Raw genomic sequence first — 18,964 nt, 5'->3', positions numbered from 1 at the left:
GAAGCTGCATTTTGTTTTCTTTTACTTGTTCTGTACCTTCACACAGTAGCTGAACTGTGTCCCAAACCTCTTTGGCAGTTGTGCAATTTATCACATTATCAAACATATCCTTGTCAAGACCATTAAACAAAATGTTCATAGCCTTTTTATCCTTGTGGACTTCTTCTGTGTCTTCCATTGTCCATTCTGCTCTAGGTTTTGGAATGGATTGACCAACAACAATTGTGGTTGTAGCAACTGTGGCTACTTTGTGGGGAATGTGAGGACCATTCTCAATGCAGTTTACATAACCTTCATCTTGGGAGAGTAGATGAAGGTGCATTTTCACCTTCCAATGGTGATAACTGTCTTTGTCAAGAACTGGGATTTTTACTCCAATATCCTTCTTACTCATCTTTGTTAGTTTCCAAGAACTTTAAACTCTTTGTATGTCAAGAGCCTGCTCTGATACCAATTGTTATTCCTAGTGAACTAACAATGAGATTTACAGAAGGGGGGTTGAATGTAAATCTCAAAACTTTTTCAAGTTTTGAGCAGTTTCAAAGGCTGTGTGTTTAAGATAAACAAGTGTGTGAATTGCTTTAAGCTAATACAGACAGATATATATTCAAGCACAAAAGTACAGAACACAACAGACCTTAAAAACTTTTCTGGTGGATTTGTTGTTCCACCAGAGATGGTATTTCAGAAAATCTGTGATTCAAGAAGTTGATCACAGCTGCATCCTAGTACAAACTAGATAATTTTTCTCAAGATTTTTCTAAACAGCTCTGGAAAAATTCTTATCTAATTACTAGCTGCTACTTGGTTTATATAACACCAAGTTTACAAGTGAAGACAAAGATAAAAGTACAATAATAAAATAAGTTCCCCACTTGTTTCTTCTCCATTTTACTCCAGTGCATTGTTGACTATTGCCTCTTTATACTAGAGTAGAACGGCTGCTTTTTCTGATGTTCCTGAAATAGGCTACCACATCTCAGTTGTCTCTGTCAACCCATGTGCCTCTGTTTGTAGGTACAACTACCACTTGTCAACTGCTATTTAACAGAACATCCGTTGAAGCCTTCATCCGTTGATGGCTTTATCCGTTGATGTGTTAGCAGTTGAAGCTCTATCCGTTGATGCACTCATCCGTTGAAGGATGTTATCCGTTGAAGCTTTAGAGACATCTGTTGAAGCTTTGTTTCTCATCCGTTGAAGGTCTTTAAGTTATCCGTTGATACCATTTCATTTATACAAAATTACAAGGCATGAAATATTTACAATTGGCCTTCCTATCTGCATATCCTTTAGTAGTCAACATGACTTATAATTTTCCTCAACATTTAAGAATTATATCTCAAATTCAGAGACTGAAATGTGCTACAACACTAGACTTATTTCTAAGTAAAGCTACACCATCAACGGATAGCCAAAGTGGTCTTATCCGTTGAGGCTACAAACACTAGATTTTTACTTAAGTGTTTTGTTAAATATATCATCAAACTAATGCACATATATTCCTAACAAATTCTAATGATGATGACTCTGTTTCTTTGGATGGAAGCATGAACTTAGGGGGAGATGAAGGCCCAAGTTCTGTTTCAGATTTACCTGAATGGGCATGGACAAAGGAATCTACATTAGGACAATTTGGTGTATCCTTGGTTAAGCAAGTTATGGCTATTCAAAAGGCCCTTCAGGAAACTTCAGATGCTGGTACCAAGGCTATTCTTCAAGCTCACCTAGACTCTCTACATCTCATGAAGATCCAGCAGTTAAGACAGAATCTGAGTGTGGATGAACTCAAAAAGGATATAGCTGACTTGAAGACCTATAATTCTGAGAAGCTGGATTCAGTCATGCCATATGGTACCATGCAAGATCTATTACTAAGATTGAGGAGAGAATCAGATTCTGAAAAGAAGCTGGCCAAGCTGGAAGACAGAGTTCAAGTTATTGAGAATTCAGTGGCTATCCTTCTTCAGAATCAACAGACTTAGACAAATCTTCTCATGCAACTGGCTAAAGCACAAGGCCTAACTCCTCAACTTGATGATAACAAAAAGGGGGAGAGAGGAGCAAGGGGGAGAAAGGACCAAGTGAGGGGGAGAAACTTCAAGTACAAATCAGCAAAGTAATTGTACCTTCAATTACTGTCTCCAAGCCACCAGTTGTAGATGGTATAGATCTGATTCAAGCAGCAGCAGCAAATTTGAAAGTTGTTGAGAAAGAAAAGTTGAGTTTGATCAACTGGGAGAAGATTGATGAGGAGATACAGAAAAAGTTTGAACTTGTCAAGGAGCCAGTTAAGTCAGCCATCCATCACTCTCAAGTCAAGCAAATCAGTGTGAATGAGATGAGCATGAATTATCTGGAAATAGGACAATCTTCCTGCATCAAGTCTCCAAAGGCTGAAACAATTCTTAAACCAAGGGCAAATTATCCAAAATCATCTTTGAAGAACCCCTTGGATACTGTGTATGAGACATCCAAGCCTGATGAAAAGAAACTTCTGTCAAGATCAATTGTCTTCTATAAAGATCCAGCTGATTCAGCTTCAAAAAGGAGAATTGCTAAGATATTCAGAAATGGAAAGGAAATTTGTGTGGTAGCTGGACATCTACAATTTGCTCAAGCAAAGAGAGAAGAAAAAGCCAGATTGAAGCAGGAAAAGAAGCAAGCTGCTCTAGATGCAAAGAAGATTAAACAAAAGAAAGAGCAGATTGCTATCTTGGCCAAGCTACAGGCTGTGAATTCATCTCAACAAATTCCCTCTCAACCATCTGAAGCTGCTGAATCAAAGAAGAAAATTGAAGAACAGAAGAAATCTCCAAGGAAGAAAGAATTGGCTAGAAGAACAAAAAGGAAACTGGATATTGTTGACAAGGAATTGGAAGATCAATTTCCTAAGGAACCCACACCAGCTACAACTCAAGCATCAAAGCCCTCTGTGATATTTGAAGACATAAGGGTGGTGGATCCCTACAGGAATATTCATGGTGAACCTATTGTGCCAAAGGATGAGCCAGTAGAGTGGGATAACATACCAATTCCTGACTTCAACTTACCAATCATGAGCAAGCCAAAAAGGACAAAGTCAAGGGCAGTCAAGAAAGTGAAGTTGTTACCTCTCAAATCCAAGTCGGTAGTTAAAGCTCAACCCAAAGTCAACAAGGGAGACTACTTGTACTTGTGTGACATCAAAGAATTTTCAGATCTAAACCTCTATCTAGATGAACTGGATGAAGTGAGGGGAATTGATGCATACAGGAACCTACCTGAAAGGTTAGTGTTCAAGTACAAAGGAGGAAAGGAGATTGTGTGGCCTCTTCACAGGATTCTTCAAGAGAGCCAAGCTGTTCTGATTAAAGTTTATTCATCCTTCAAGAAGAACTTTGGGTTCAATGTAACTGCAAGAAGACTAGTATTGAAGAAGATTGAAGAACTAAGGAGTATTAGAGCTAAAGATGCACTCCCAAAGACTCTAATCATCCCATACACAGGGAGAAGAGTGCATCTAAGGCCCTACTGGCTGATGGAGTTCATAGATGAAAAAGGTGTGAGAAGATTCTTCAGATTAGAAGACCAATTGAGTATCTCTAGCAATGAGACTCTCTTGGAAATGCAAGAAAAGCTAGATCTCTCAGAATCTGATGAACTAGAATTCCACAGGTAGCTCCAAAATCAGATTAATGAAAACAACAGAAAGCTTGGAAGAAGAACCAGACCTTCAAGAAACTAGAAAAATATGCTCAGGCTAGAGGAGCATCTTGAAAATGACTGTGAGCCAAACCTTGTACATTTTGATTATTTGAAGCACTTTCAGTATTATCTACTTATCTTTAAAGCTGTATGTTTAGGATGTTTTGTTATCATCAAGTATCTCTTAATTTATGGCTACAATTCCAGTAGACATAAATTGGGGGAGATTGTTGTGCATATGTTGTGTACTTGATGATTTTATAAACAAAATATCTAAGTGAATTTTACTTAGTGAAATAATGTAGCACTCGACGGATAAGAATTATAGTCCCGACGGATAACTCATTATAGTCCCGACGGATGTTAACTTATTATCCATCGAGTGAGTAGCTTATGTAATAATAAGTCTGTAGCACAGTTCTGTATACATCCTTGTATAGATTCTGTAGTAGCCTATAAGTCATGTTGACTTTAACTAGATATGCAGAGTACATTGATTAATTGTATATAAATGATGTCTTGTAATTCTGCATAAGTGAAATGAAGTCAAGTGCCAAAATAGCTACCGACGGATGATTAACAAAGCCATCGACGGATGATCAAATGACTATCAACGGATGTTTAGCATAGCAGTCGCCAGATGATCAATGAAGCCATAACGGATGTTCAGAAAGTCGATGGATGATCATATATCCAACATATGTTCATAAAATCCAAAGGATGATCATATAAAGAATTCAAACAGCAGTTGAACAGTGAAAGCTGAGCACAGCCGTCGAGATGTATACAAATCTACTGTGGAAGCCCACTAACTGGGTAATAGAGGACGAAAAGCAGCAAAGCTTAAGACTGATAGTTTTTATATTTATTCAGTCTTTTTGACTTTGTAATTTCGGTAATATATAAACCAAGAACGTAGCAAATAGATAAAAAAGAAGAGTTGAGAAACACAAAAATAGAGAAATTTTTGTAACCAAAATCCTTAGCATTTCCCTGTATTCTCAGCAGTTCAATTTGTAAGCAGCTGTGAGCATTCTTGCACACAGAGTCCTCTCGATATATAATATATATCTCTGGTGGAATTGTTTAAATCCACCAGAAAGTTTTTAAAGACTCTTGTTTTTAATTACTTATGTTTTGATTCAATTAAGTTTCTATTCCGCATTGTGCTAATCAAAACATTATATCTATATTTGAGTTGAACATTTTTATTTCGAGAAAAAGGTTCAAGAATTCCATTCAACCCCCCTTCTGTAATTCTTGCTATATTGTTAAGGGACTAACAATAACAAAAACTTTATTAGAATCCTATTGGTTACATAAGAAAAAACATTCTTAAAGATGACATACCTGATTTGTCCATATAAATACTTTTAAGAATTCTTATAAATTGAGAAGAATGATGACTTTGAACTATTGCAGATAAATGAGACCGATGAAACATGTTACGGTAAGCAAGAATGATGGTTGGATGTAGTGTATCCTTCTTTGATTGATGGATGTGGGTATTAAAAATTTAAATTGACGTGATGGATGCTGTTATCAAGGAAGTTATTTAGGTGGTTACCAAATTGGCTTGAATCATAGCATATCTGTTGGTTTTGAAAACAGGTTTACCAGATGTCTCGTATAGTCCGAGTAGTTATTTTATAATTTCCACTGTATATTTATATTTGGGTTAATCTATTAGTGGATGTGGATGGTCCAACTAACTTTTTAGGACTAAAAAGGACATAAGCAAGAAGTAAGGAAAAAAGAGTAGTAAGGATATTTTGTGTAATTATGAAATACTAGTGCTAGTAAACATTAGGAATATATTGATAAAAAAGAAGAAAAATTATGAAATGTTAGGGAATAAGTCCAGGAACTTCTGCACGTCCAGATGTTCCTACTACAAAATGGTTCAAAGTAATAAGATGTGGGTGCTAAGTGTTAGGAAAGTGATCATTTCAAAGTCAACTAAAAAACTTAGTACAAATAGATAACTGCATCAAAGTTATAAAATAGATCCATCTAATCTATTTGTTATGTATTATCATTTTATACCTTTTATAACATAAAAGAATAAAATTAATGCCTCGATGAAGGAATTTATGTGATTTAAATTATAATAATATGTACCTGATAAATTATGTAGCTGTGTAACTACATTACGTTGAGAGGTATCAGAATCTCTAAGTGTCCTCATTGATGGATTGCTATGATGGCATGTCGATAGAGTTAAAAGATATAAGAAAAGATCAATATTAGATGAGCAGAAAAATATTCGGATCTCTGTGTAGGTTTATATGGATTGATGCGTTAAGTTTTCTTTACCAATCCCGCCGTGAGACAGATCACACTGTCTTTTTTTTACCCTAAAACCAACAAATAATGAAAATATACCTAAACTAAAACATACAAAACACATAAGAATAGGTTCAAGAGGCACTCGTTTATGTCCTATACACACATATAACACAAAATTTATTAGGAACCTATTGGTTACATAAAAAAACATATTCTTAATGATGACATACCTGATTTGTCCATACACATATTTTAAGAATTCTTATAAATTGAGAAGAATGACGACTTAAACTATTGTAGATATATGAGTCCGATGAAACATGTTGTGGTAAGCAAGAATGATGGTTGGATGTAATGTATCCTTCTTTGATTGATGGATGTGGGTATTCTAAATTCAAATTGACGTGTTGGATGTTGTTATCAAGGAAGTTATTTAGGTGGTTACCAAATTGGCTTAAATCATTGCATATCTGTTGGTTTTGAAAACGGGTTTATCAGATGTCTTGGATAGTTCGAGTAGTTACTGTATAATTTACACTGTATATGTATATTTGGGTTAATCCATTAGTAGATTTGGATGGTCCAACTAAATTTTTTAGGACTAAAAAGGACATAAGCAGGAAGTAAGGAAAAAAGAGTAGTAAGGATATTTTGTGTAATTATGAAATCTTAGTGCTATTAAAAATTAGGAATATATTAATATTTAGTAGATATTAGGGAATCAATCAAATTTTTTTTATAAATATTACGACGATTATATGAATCGAGCAAACTTTTATCTGATATTGCATCCTAATTTTTAAATTTTGTCGGAGACAGTCCGTATGTTGGTAATCGGAAAGGAGTAAACTTAGATGTTACTATTGGTCCATTTAATGACAATGACTCTGATGGCCAATACCTGCAAAATATTAAAGAAGCACAAACATGTTAGGAACATAGTTTGACAATGCATTAAGCCTAATTAAATTATAAAATATTGTTTACATCAAAATCTAGTTGAATTACATTATAGATCAACATCATTTAACCACCTTTGCGATGGTGTTAGTACATGTTGGTGTTCTAGTAAAACATTATAAGATATTAGATGCTTTGTTTAATAAAACAAATATCTGCGCATAATAAAACATGAATGTTCAGACTATTTCACTATTTTACATCATACTATGTCAAAATTAAAGCAAAGTGTCTTATGACAGAATTGTGTAAGAGGAAGTTGCTTTGTAGCATTTTTTCGCACAATCGGGATATGCCGTCTTTTTAAAAAATATTTATTTATATTACGTCTAAATGTATAATAAAATGCAAAGATAAAATATAACAATACCAATTACAGGCATGAGCGGACTCTGAGAATTAGGATGCATTTTTCCCCCAACAACTTCAGGAAAAGTTAATATTTCCTACATTAACAAACTAATATAATGGAAGATTAACAGTTCTTACTAACCTTTTACAAAATCCGCAGTTTTAAGATTAGTATTCTCAACCACGTCATTTCTTTTCAGAGATGGAGTTTGAGGAACTACACGGTGGGGATGACTCAAGTAACTACTAACAATAACAAAAAGAAGAAATATCATGAAATGTTAGGAATTAAGTCTGGGAACTTCTACACGTCCAGATGTTCCTACTACAAAATGGTTCAACATAATAAGACGTGGGTGCTAAGTGTTAGGAAAGTGATCATTTCAGAGTCAACAAATAAACTTAGTACAAATAGATAACTGCATCAAAGTTATAAAATAGATCCATCTAATCCATTTGTTATGAATTATCATTTTATACCTTTTATAACATAAAATAATAAAATTAATGTCTCGACAAAGGAATTGATGTGATTTATATTATAATAATATGTACCTGATAAATTATGTAGTTGTGTAATTATATTATGTTGAGAGGTATCAGAATCTCTAAGTGTCCTCATTGATGGATTGCTATGATGGCATGTCGATAGAGCTAAAACTTATGAGAAAAGATCAATATTAGATGAGCAGAAAAATATTCGGATCTCTGTGTAGGTTTATATGGACTGATGCGTTAAGTTTTCATTACCAATCCCACCGTGAGACAGATCACACCGTCTTTTTTTTGACCCTACAACCAAAAAACAATGAAAATATACCTAAACTAAAACATACAAAACATATAGGAATAGGTTCAAGAGGCAGTCGTTTATGTCCTATACACACATATAACAAAAAAATTATTACAAACCTATTGGTTACATAAGAAAACACATTCTTAATGATGACATACCTGATTTGTCCATATACATACTTTTAAGAATTCTTATAAATTGAGAAGAATGACGATTTTGAACTATTGTAGATAAATGAGACAGATGAAACATGTTGTGGTAAGCAAGAATGATGTTGGATGTAGTGTATCCTTCTTTGATTGATGGATGTGGTTATTCAAAATTCAAATTGACGTGACGGATGCTGTTATCAAGGAAGTTATTTAGGTGGTTACCAAATTGGCTTGTATCATAGCATATCTGTTGGTTTTGAAAACAGGTTTACCAGATGTCTCGTATAGTCCGAGTAGTTATTGTATAATTTAAACCATATATTTATATTTGATGAATCCATTAGTAGATGTGGATGGTCCAACTAAACTTTTTTGGACTAAAAAGGACATAAGCAGGAAGTAAGGAAAAAAGAGTAGTAAGGATATTTTTGTGTAATTATTAAATACTAGTTCTAGTAAACATTAGGAATATATTGATAAAAAGAAAAAATATCATGAAATGTTAGGGAATAAGTCCGGGAACTTCTACACGTCCAAATGTTTCTACTACAAAATGGTTCAAAGTAATAAGATGTGAGTGCTAAGTGTTAGGAAAGTGATCATTTCAGAGTCAACTAACAAACTTAGTACAAATATATAACTACATCAAAGTTATAAAATAGATTCGTCTAATCTATTTGTTATGTATTATCATTTTATACCTTTTATAACATAAAAGAATAAAATTAATGCCTCGATGAAGGAATTGATGTGATTTAAATTATAATAATATGTACCTGATAAATTATGTAGCTGTGTAACTACATTACGTTGAGAGGTATCAAAATCTCTAAGTGTCCTCATTGATGGATTGCTATGATGGCATATCGATAGAGTCAAAAAATATGAGAAAAGATCAATATTAGATGAGCAGAAAAATATTCGGATCTCTGTGTAGTATTTATATGGACCGATGCGTTAAGTTTTCTTTACCAATCCCGCCGTGAGACAGATCACACTGTCTTTTTTTACCCTACAACCAAAAAGTAATGAAAATATACCTAAACTAAAACATACAAAACACATAAGAATAGGTTCAAGAGGCACTCGTTTATGTCCTATACACACATATAACAAAAAAATTATTAGGAACCTATTGGTTACATAAGAAAACATATTTTTAATGATGACATACTTGATTTGTCCATATATATACTTTTAAGAATTCTTAGAAATTGAGAAAAATGATGACTTTGAACTATTGCAGATAAATGAGACCGATAAAACATGTTGTGGTAAGCAAGAATGATGGTTGGATGTAGTGTATCCTTCTTTGATTGATGGATGTGGGTATTCAAAATTCAAAATGACGTGATGAATGTTGTTATCAAGGAAGTTATTTAGGTGGTTACCAGATTGGCTTGAATTATAGCATATCTGTTGGTTTTGAAAATAGGTTTACCAGGTGTCTCGTATAGTCCGAGTAGTTACTGTATAATTTACATTGTACATTTATATTTGGGTTAATCTATTAGTAGATGTGGATAGTTCAACTAAATTTTTTAGGACTAAAAACGACATAAGCAGGAAGTAAGGAAAAAGAGTAGTAAGGATATTTTGTGTAATAATGAAATACTAGTGCTAGTAAACATTAAGAGTATATTGATATTGATATTGATATTGATTGATATATTGATTTTGTAGGACTATAACTCTTGCTGGATCGACCCGTAACAAAAAGTTTTAAAATATAGTTAACGTGATTATATGAATCAGTTTTATAACTCCCCCAATCAACACATCTTCTATCACCTTTGAACGTGACAATTACCATATTTTCAAATTTAAAAACTCAATTAACCGATTCAAACATGGAAACCCCTCCGTTTAATGAATCCCAAAGCCTAATAGATTATGTATGCCAGCAATTTTCGCAATCTTCACATAGTTGACGTCTGTCATTTTTAGTTTCAGTCACAATATTCAAGACTTTATTCTTGACACATGCGGTAAGTATATACATGTCGATCCCATTTATGATTTTCTAATTGAATCTATATTAATTGTAAAACATTACATCTGTTTTAAGGTCTTAGATGTCTCCCACTTGGATCATTATCTCCTTCGTCCGTAGAGAATGGTTTGTTTCTAACCCATCATTCATTTATCATTTTTTGGTTGTGTTGTTTCTTCATTATGTTTTGATTTGTCTTTTTGTTGCATCCAAAAAGTGATCATCTGATGCATCTCATAAAGCAATTATTGATGATAAACAAGCAAGAGATTTCACATTTCCTGAGAATAGTGATCCCAATGTTATGCAGTCATCAATTACCAGTTGCTTGCTTTGCACTTTATCTTGTATCAATACTAAAATGTTACTTTATGATCTACATTTGAAGCAACTCAAGCCAGTGCAATAAGGAATATCCAGCACTACTCGAGTATCTAAGATTCTACAGTTTTCATGTTCAAATAAATTTGGGATCACTGTTTATCAGGATATCTGATTTTTTTTATTGAGATGATGATTTTATTCAAGAGACGGAGTTTATTAAGACATCTGTTTTTTATTTTATTAGGATATATGGGAGTCCTGGATCTTCTTCAGTACTTGATACCCCGTTTAAAGGGACATTTGAATGAGATGTTCTTTCGCACCAAAGGGGGAGTCTGTTAACATGTTATTAATACTGTTTTTTTAATAAATTAATTAAATCTAGAGAATTTTTTGGCTACTTTAACTTTTTTGTTGAAGAGTTTTTACATAATATTTTTATTTCTAATATGTGCGTTCAGTATGACATAAAACTTTGTCAATTATAGTTTCAGACAATGTTGCGTCAACTCAAAAAAGTACATTATATAATACATGCCAAGATGATGGCTCTGGAATTAAGGGATCCTCACTCAGTCATGTTGATTTCCAAACTCCAACTCAGATACATCTGCGACAAATCACTAGCATCACGGAACAACATCAGGTCAATATATAAAGGAGTCATATATCTTAATTTCTATTTCTAGATTCATATTAGTATATAAGATTCCAGTTGAAGCATATAAATTTTAAAGATATGCGAATTGTTCGTGAATGTGTAGTATATATTAAAGCAGACACATATCTTAATTTATATCTTTGCATTCATCTCGGTTGTTAGTTTGCTGTTAAAGTATAAGAATGCACCAGATATAGATATGCAACTGCTACGTGAGTGTGTGGAATATGTTAATATAAAATAGACCTTTATAAGTACAAGTTAATTATAATGAGAGGAGTTTATTTGATTCTTTTACCGGTCCTCAATAGATTAAATATTAAGATATGAAGTGATCGAATAAAGTTTAATACTGTGTAGGACAATACACATTTAAACCTATATCTGTCAATATTATTATGGTGTAGGACAATACTCATTTAATTTAAAAACATTGACTATTTATAGATCCAGACTCAGTAGATGCTGTATTATGGTAAAATGTGAAAGTAGGTCTCTTTTAATTATCCAACATATGATTTGGTAATAAACCTTTGTGCATTTGTGAGACATTTATTGTTAAAATATTTGCCTAAATGAAGCTATAGTAAAAAAAATAAAATTAGATTTTAATCACTGAGATATATAAATGCGTTATGAAATAATGTTGACTCTGTGCACTTTCAGGCGTACATGTACCCACTTTCAGGGGCGTATCTACATAGTGCTGAGTGTACTTGAGTAAGTTGGGTCCAAAACTTTTTTCAATTTTTTCAACTTCAAGAAATACTTACTCTTTTCTCCTACAACAATTTCATGGTGCTCCCTTCTCTCAACCAATCTCCCCACTTTCCCAATTTTAATCTCTTTATTTTTCAATTTATAGATTGAGATTAGTTATATTTTTAATTTGGATACTTTATGTTTCACTTAATTTTTCACTCATTCGTAATGTTGTCCCACATTAATTTGATATTATATTTATTTGGTTGGTGCATCGTTCGAATAAAATTTGAAACTGTTTATGTGTTTGAAGCACTTTGAGCTCAATTTAGTAGTCCGACTTTAAAATTTATTATCCATTTAAACTTGTATTTTTGTCACAAAATTTAGTAGCCCAACTTTAAAATTTGTTGTCCATTTAAGCTTGTATTTGCGTCTCAACCCAGGTGTTTGTTCAAACGTCTCTATAAAATTTTATCATATATTTTGTTAACATTTAACTTAATTGTAACTCCCTTTTTCTATGATTGAATAAAGAGATATTTTCGAAAAAAAGCACTTAGTATTGTACTTTATCTTTTAAATTTAATACATATATATATTCGCTCCCCCTGGAACTAAATCCTGGATTCGCCACTGCCCAGTTTGTAGTGTGTAAGACCTGACGATTTAAAACCAATAGTGTGCATACTCTACATATAATAAATCTGTCCATCCGGACCTCTTTTATTATTATAACATATGACCTACTAAATAACCACTTCTTGAATTGATATTCATTCTAAATTTTTATATAACACAATAAATTATTTTAATATTTCTGATTATATGAAGTGTTTCCTCATTTAAACCGTGTGCCAAATTTAACAAGAGGTTTTTACAGTGACTGAACATGAACATGTTTTCTTTTCACAATAGGTGAACGTAGATATATTTCAATACATTGTAGTTTTCATTATGTCAATACATTGCAGCTCTCCAAAAAATGCACATTTTCCTGATTAGATTAAATGTAAAATAAATCAACAATCGACCCTTATCTGCTTATTTAATAAATTATTTGTTTTGTACATTTTCTGAACTTTATAAGGATTACAGCTTATTTGACACTACTGCCTATTTTATCTGTTTTGCAGCTGTTAAGTTTTGTTAATATGACGTTAACTTATGAATCAGTTTCAATATTATTTTGCAGGAAATAGAGAGACTTTTAATGACATTTCCAAGAGCATAAAAGACTTCTCTACATTTCCTTTTCCCGACGACAGCTTTTTCTATGAGTTGGAAACAAGCTAATTTCTAAAGAATTTGGATATGACAAAGCTAAAATGTTAGAGGAACATGACAAGCTTCATGGTGCTCTCAATGAAGACCAGCTCGAGGCATATACTCTATTATTCAAAGCGTTGATGATAATAAAGGTGGAGTCTTTTTTGTATATGGTTCTGAATGATGTGGAAAAACTTTTTTTTAGAATACGTTGTGTTGCAAATTAAGTAGTGTTGGAAGGGTTGTCCTTCATGTAACGTCTTCATTGGAAGAAAACAATCAGGTTTTCCGAAATTTGGTTATAATCACGACTGCAATCTCATAATTAGTGTTATAAGCATCAATATATCGATTTGGGTGTTTCTACCCTGTATACAGTAGGACTTAACGTTTCTGTATTTTCTCTTCTTACAGAAAACAACACCTAGGAGGTAAAAAATAATTATAGATGCTTTTAAAGATTTTTTTAAAATATAAATTTATATAACGATTTTAATATGTCAATTCGAAAATGGAGTTGTTATTTTTACACCATCATTAAATCATATTATTCTTTTTCTTTTTATACAGTGTTTTTACGTGTTATAATTGTAAAAATGTATTAAAACCCTCTATATTTATTATAAAAGTAATATTTCATTTCTTGATATTTTTAATTTATTATTTTATTTTAAAAAAATAAATAAGTAATTTGGATTATAAATTTTTCAATATTTAAATATAAATTCTACTATTAATATACACTGTAAAAACAATAGTGAAATTTTTATATATGGAATATCTATAAGGTATCAAAATTTTATCGGCATAAGACATTATGAATTTTAGTGATAAAGATCTTACTTTGATTCATGAGTTACGCTTGAGTTTAACAATATAAGTACAATATTGTAATAACTCGAATTTTTGAGATTTTGTAAAACGCTTAATGAATAGTAACCCTGACAAACGGGAAAAACTGTTTAGCCCACACTATATTGTACATAAGAAATTGAGTTTCCGAGTCGATAACAGGATTATACGTACCAAATGAGTGTATGTAAACGCTATTAGTTTTTGAAAAAAATGAACTTTGAAAAATGATCGTATCTACGAACCATCAAGGTTTACGGGAATCACAATATAATTACAAATTTAAAATCTTACAAATTCAAATACAATTACAATACTTCAAAACATAAAGAACGTATAAGAAAGGATTTACCCCGCGAACCGTTTACGAGAATTTATTACGAAAATGAATAAGCGATCGAGCGAACGCGTAAACGAATAAATAAATGTATCAAACCAAGCTAACTAAAATAGCTAACTATGGTAAGAAACTAACCATGGTCAAGTAACCAAATAGTAACCTAGACTAGATGGAATGACAACCTAAAGGCTAGTAATAGTAAACCTAGAATCTAAACTAAGTAGATTAGCTTGCAAACCTAGGATGCTAGCCAATATATTCAAGGATTTAGTAGTACTAGGATATATATTAAATCATATCTCACAAATATTCCAAGAGAAGCATTTCCAAGAAGCAACAAAACTCTCTCCCCCTCTCCTTTCACTCTATTCGGCCAAACAAGAAAAGGGGAAGAAATCAAAACTCAAACACCCACTTCTAGAAATGGAAAAATTCCACAATTAATTTCCAAGCTTCATACTTCCTAAAATAAGGTAATACAAATTTTTAAGCTCATTATATTAAGGTTTGATGGGTGAAATAAATTCAAAAAAAGTGATAATTAATAGTATGAATAGTAATATTTCTTTGTTTCTTGATTTTTAATGGTTGATTTAGGTTCCTTAAACCCAACCAAGCATTCCCAAGACTCCACCATCATCAATAACACATCACAAGATTTGAAGAAAGGTATAAATCTTTTACCAATCTTTATTTAAGGTTTAAGTTTCAAGAACATTTGAAATCCTAGTTATAAACTTAGTTTTGGTGGTTGAATTGTTGTAATCTTGATGTTTAGTTAATTAGTTTTAATGTTGATGATTGTTGCCTCAAAAAAATGATGTTCTTGAGAGGAGTTAGTGTTGGAATGATGATTTGATGGTTGTTGATGGTGGTATAATGATTTAAGACGTAAACGAAACTCGGATCGTAATCATAACCTCGTTAAAACAAACAAAACTCAACTTAAAGTTTCTGTAGAAGTTCCCGAATGTATAAACTGTAGTTTCTTGAAAAGTAATACTTGATTATGATATACAATGTTATTAGGATCATTTAGGCACTTGAATCTCTTGATTTCGATTTACTGATCAAAAGTTATGACCGTTTTAGTAAAAGTGATTTACGCGACAAAAACTACTACGAGTTACAAACTTTGAGAATAGAAATGACCGACTTAAAAATATTCAAAAATCATGAAAGTTTTACAGAGAGTAATAAATAAAGTTAATTAACTTCTATAAAAAATTTAAGTGAAAATAAGGATTTCTCAATTTTATAAAAATATCGGAGCCAAGACCGCGCGATTAGAAAACTATTAGGAATTATAAGCTGAGCCGACGATTGAAATGTAAACGGACATAAAGGATTTCGAAAAGAAAGCGACCGTGACATGAATGAGTACTTAAAGGAATAATAAGAGTAAAATAAGTTGTGGAACGATTAATAAGTATCGCGTATGTACGAGTCGCCATAAATAAGAACGGGATCTAACGAAACAATATATGTTTATGATTATAGATTTCCGAGCGGACCCTAGAGCATCCTCCACCTCAAAGTACCCAGGAAAGTTTACGAACCCAACTCCATATACTGTTGTGTTGTGAAAGGATTGTTTTGCTGTCTTTTGCATAAATGCCATGCTTGCCATGATACGAGTATTATATATATCGTAGAATATTTTAGCGCCACCAGGAGTGTGATGTATAATTATGAGACCGAGAGTGTGTCGTAGTTTAAATGAAAACCCGGGAGTTATCCCGTAGATGTTTGGACGATTAAAAGTTCGTACTTATTTTATTCCAAGGGACTCGATGTCCACTTGCGAAATATTAAAATACCTAGAATATAGTTAAAACGATTTTCAAAGATCGTATTCCCTCAACTATATTTTATTATTTGAATAATGAATATTATTTCAATTATTCATTTATTATAGGAGAAGTATTCTCCAACGATAATTTATTTCAAACTCGATTAATTATATTGATAAAGGTTACCCTAATTATTTAAATATAAAATAGTTAGGGAATATTATTTCAAATATTCTTTTAAAACATAATCATTCGAGATCTAATTATTTAATAATTATTATTTAATAATTATTTATTTATTAAATGATTTAATATGATTTAAAAATTATAAAACCTAATTTAGAATATTTTCTGAGTTTCATAAAATCATTCTAATATTTTCAGACCGTCGATGAATATAACTCGACTTACTTTAAATATTTAAACATAGTTTCAAAGAAAACTCTCCCCCTTATTTATTTATCTGTTGACAACGGTCAACTCACATCTTAGTACTTCCTCCGAAAACTTTCGGAAATACATACATATATATATATATAAGATGAGTCGTGCCTATCAACAAGCAAAATGCTTGGGGAACTTCGATATAGTTCGATGATTCCAAGTATATGATAGGATTCTTAAAAGGATAAATGAAAGGTAGAGATCCAGTACTTCATGGACTGGGGAGACTGTCATATTAATTTTTCGTATGAGAAGGTACCATGTGTATTGAGGGACATACGAAGTATGCAAAACATACCCGGGTAGAAAGGGGAAGCATATAAAGCCCGAATGCGGCTTGGAGAATAACTCCAGGGTTCTCTCAACCGCTAAGGCAGAGGACCTATGGTGACAACCGGGAGTAAGGAAGTTGTAACGTCCCCAAATCCGGGGTCAGAGGATTTGGTCGTCACTATGAAACCTCAATCCAAATCAACCTGTTTAATCAATAAACAAATGCCAGCGGAAGATATTTAGCATAATGACCCCGAACTAATCAAAGATCTTTTAAGGTTGTAGTTCTAGAAACAAGAAATCCAAATTCCTTAAATAATTTTCACTTCCTTTTAAAACTCTTTTCAACAAATTCCAATTCAATACTAACCCGCTAGTATAACTTCGAAAAGAAGTATACTAGGCCCAACTATAAAATAACACAATTATAATATAATATAATATAATATAAACAACTTTATACAATAAAACTTACAACTTACACTGGTGCGCAAACCCTGGACCAACCACCTTTCAAAAGCTTCTTATTTGCTTCCTCGAATTACGCGGCTAAACAGCGTAAGCTAATCCTCACTGGATGTTAAATTTTAAAAACATGCAAGTATGAGCGGAAGAAATGCTCGGCAAGATCATTATAATAAACATAGGGTCGTTTTGATATAAAACCGACGTCTGCAATAAAGCAGAACCTTGAAAATCATAATTGCTGAAACAGAAAATTTAGTTAAGGAATCCCAGAATTGATTCCTCCTCAGTATTCAAAATGTTAGGTCACACAACACTGTAGAAGGGGGTTGAATACAGTGTTGAATATAATCAAATTGATTTCGAACACAAGTAATAGTAAACAGATATATTCGATATAATAAACTCTGTTACAATGGAACTGTTCTCTCTCAGTGATGAACAAATATCACGAGAGCTGCTAGGTTACAATGTATGATCTTCTCGATAATGATAACACATATAGTGTAAACCTATGTCTGTGTTTATATAGTACACAGTTACAAGATAACTTCTAATTGATATGGAATATAATTCTGTCTCCTAAAATATATCAATCAGATATCTTATACAAGTCTTTAAGTCCTCTAACTCTTTCCATGCATATCTTCTTTTGTATTAGTCTCGATCTTCTTTCCTGTAAATCAGCTTCCTTCCTTAACTGTTAGTCCTCCAGTACTTAAGTTTTGATATCCATCTTCTGATATTTATCTTCTGATAATCTAAGTCCTGATATCCTTAAGTTCTGACTTCCAGTAAGTACTGATTTTAGTAAGTACTGATATTTCCTGTTTGTTAAGATCTGAAAACTAAACATGAAACATATTAGACATGACATCTCAAATATATCTAACAATCTCCCCCAACTTGTAAATTGTGCAAAAATATACAAGTTAATAGATTTGATTATGTCAAAAATATTTAAGTTCAAATGCAATAAGAGTTTAATAAGACTATTAACTATAACTTGCAGTCCTTGTAGCTTTACCAACTTCACTGGATGAATTTGAATCCATAATGATTCTTAACAAAATCTCTTACCAGCTTGTCTTTAGCTTTCCTCAGAAATTTAACTAACTGTGCTTTGACCTGCATCAGTTCTTCATATTTACTATCACCAATTTGATAAATGGCTATTCTGAGAGCTTGAATTGATGTTCTTTCAAGTCCATCACCAAGTCTGATAACTCTAGGATGTGAAGAGTTTTCATTATAACATAAGCATTTTCCTTTCAGAATAACTTCCACCTTAGCAGAATTCTTCAGCATAGGAATTTCTCTTCCATCATCTTCAGTAATCATTGGTATATACTGAGAAGTCTTTGTACCGGTGATTCTGAATAGATCTCTTATAGCCTTCAAAATGTATTCTGACCATCTTCTTGTAACATCATATTTTACTTCCAGAAGATAGTGAATATGTTGAATTTCTCTGACAGACTTCTTTAGCACATCAGTATCAGCTAGTCTGTAAGTTAATCCATCATAGAGAAATAAAATCAATTTCTCCTTTAGATTTTCCTTATCATGAGCATCTATCACGATTTGAGCAGACATCACTTTGTCAAGGTGCT

The sequence above is a fragment of the Apium graveolens genome, unplaced genomic scaffold, assembly GCF_009905375.1.
Source record: "Apium graveolens cultivar Ventura unplaced genomic scaffold, ASM990537v1 ctg3334, whole genome shotgun sequence".
NCBI classification, from domain to species: Eukaryota; Viridiplantae; Streptophyta; class Magnoliopsida; order Apiales; family Apiaceae; genus Apium; species Apium graveolens.
This window is presented reverse-complemented; position numbering follows the sequence as displayed.